The sequence below is a fragment of the Neodiprion lecontei genome, unplaced genomic scaffold, assembly GCF_021901455.1.
Source record: "Neodiprion lecontei isolate iyNeoLeco1 unplaced genomic scaffold, iyNeoLeco1.1 ptg000065l, whole genome shotgun sequence".
In the NCBI taxonomy this organism is placed as follows: Eukaryota; Metazoa; Arthropoda; class Insecta; order Hymenoptera; family Diprionidae; genus Neodiprion; species Neodiprion lecontei.
Window position 1 is genome coordinate 492,501 of NW_025791835.1, and position 2,500 is coordinate 495,000.

Genomic DNA, 2,500 nt, shown 5'->3' on the forward strand with positions numbered 1-2,500 from the left:
ACCCTATTGACCCTGAACCAGCACCCGAGCGGTATGCCTGCGGTGACTGCGAGCAGGACTTCGCTACGAAGCGAGGGCTTGGAGTTCACCGCAGGATACGACACCCTGTGGAAGCCAACGCGGCCATCGAACTGCCCGGCGCCAAGCTAAGGTGGAGGCATGAGGAACTGCGGATGATGGCACGGGAGGAGGCTCAGGCCACCGAGCGGGGAGTGAGGTTTATAAACCTCCACCTCCTCGCTCTGGTCCCTGGTAGGACCCAGGAGGCAATTAAAGGAGTCCGGCGCCGGCCGGACTACCGAACAATGGTCGAGGCAGCCCGACGAGACCTTGAGGCTGCCCATACGCCCCCTGGGTCCCCTGCCAGATTACGGGGACGAAGGAGCCGCTCCATGCCATCACCGCGTCAACGCTCTCCCTCCGCAGATCCAGCAAGGGTACCACCACCCACCCCAGCGGCACCTGCTCCCGCTACTCCTTGGGGGCAGGACCTTGCCGGAGCTATACGTCGTCTAATCGAGATAGCCCGGCAAGAGGAGCATCATCGTGCCAACGAGTTGGCCGACATCGCTGATGATGCTCTGAATGGGGGAAATACTGACGCCGCCATAATTGAATGGTTAGGCAGGGTATTTCCCCCTGCAGCCGCTGCAGCTGGATCTAGGCGCCGCGAGCCGGCCGCGAACCCAATCCGCCAGAGGAACGGAAAGCCGCCGTCGAGGAGGACACTGCGCCGTCGAGAATACGCCAGAGTCCAGACCGGGTGGAAAAACAATAGACGTCACGTGGCTCGGGAGATCCTGGAAGGGGGCCCCAGTTCAACCAACCATACACTGGATGAGTTGGTCGCGCACTGGGGCCCACTGTTGGGGCACCCCTCAAGGGAGTACCCAGGTCCTTCCAGGATCCCGCCTGAGAAACCCGAGCTACGTTACACGTGGGACCCAATCTCCGCTGAGGAGATTGATGTCATCCAGGTCCCCGTGTCGTCATCACCCGGTCCAGACATGGTCACGGCGAGGCAGTGGCGCGCGGTGTCGTCATCTATCCGCGCGCTCCTCTATAATATCGTCATGCTCAGGGGGGGATTTCCTAGACAACTCCTGCAGAGCCGGACAATCTTCATCCCGAAGAAAAAGGTACCGGAGAACCCTGGGGACTACCGACCGATTTCGATCGGTTCGGTAGTGGTTCGACAACTACACCGCATCCTCGCTGTCCGCCTTAGATCAGCCAACCTAACCGACGATCGGCAGCGTGCCTTCATCGCGGCCGATGGTACGGCCGAGAATACGGCCGTCCTAGATTCCATCCTATGGACGGCCCGCACGCTGCGACGCGAGCTGCACGTGGCCACCCTCGATGTTGCTAAGGCATTCGACACGGTGAGCCACGCTGCGCTCGCGACGATCGTCGGACAGCTCGGCCTACCAGCTGGTCTGGTAAGCTATGTGGTCGAGCTGTATAAAGGTGCTACCACCAGGCTGGCGGCGGACAGAAGGATGTCCCAACCGGTACCTGTCCGGCGCGGAGTCCGGCAGGGAGATCCCCTCTCACCGATTCTCTTCAACCTGATCGCAAATAAAATCCTTGCGGTCGTGCCCTCTGAGGTCGGGTTCAACCTCGAAGGCGAGCAGGTTTCATGTCTCGCCTTCGCGGACGACCTGACCATCATAACTGCATCCAAATGGGGGATGCAGAGGGCACTTTTGAGGGTTGAGGAGACGGCAGCGAGCATGGGGCTGACACTCAATGCATCCAAATGCACTGCTCTGTCTTTGGTGCCTGCCGGTAAGGCGAAGAAGGTCAAGACCGTGGTCGAACCACTATTTCGGCTACGGGACGGCCCTCTGACCCAAACCGGCGTGCTCCAGAGATGGACGTATTTGGGTGGCGAGTTCAGCCCCGGGGGGCTTACAACTGTCGAGGCCGAGCTTGGAGCGGAGCTAAACTACATCACCAAAGCTCCGCTCAAGCCGCAGCAACGAATAACTATGCTGCGGCTCTTCCTGCTGCCCAGGGTCTACCACCTTCTGGCCCTGGGTAGGACTACGGCAGGAAGGCTCAAGTCCCTCGACACTCAAGTCAGGCGCGCCGTTCGCACCTGGCTTAGGCTCCCCGACGACACGGCGGTTGGTTATTTCCACGCCTCAGCGGTGGATGGCGGATTGGGTATTCCCTCCCTCACCACCCTTATCCCAGCAATGGTCATCAGCCGCCTTGGCGGACTAAACCAGAGCAGTCTCCCCGCGGCCCGGGCGGCATATGCGGGTCAAAGGGTCCAGCGAAAACTCGGCTGGGCCCGGCGCACGCTCCGCAAAACCGGGTTAACGGGAGACGACTCGTCGGCCAAGGCACGCCAGCAGCTGTGGGCAATGATTCTGCACGAGTCGGTGGACGGACAGGAGCTCCGGGAATCTTCCGCGAGCGTCCTGTCCAGTAACTGGGTCCACCACGGGACCGATTCCATCCCGGCCCGTGACTACGTGCAGTATCACCA

General features: G+C 61.0%; 1 pseudogene; it reads left to right on the forward strand.

The window, feature by feature from the left end:
• Window positions 1-2,500, forward strand: part of LOC124295727 — a 7,662-nt pseudogene that overhangs the window by 3,180 nt on the left and 1,982 nt on the right.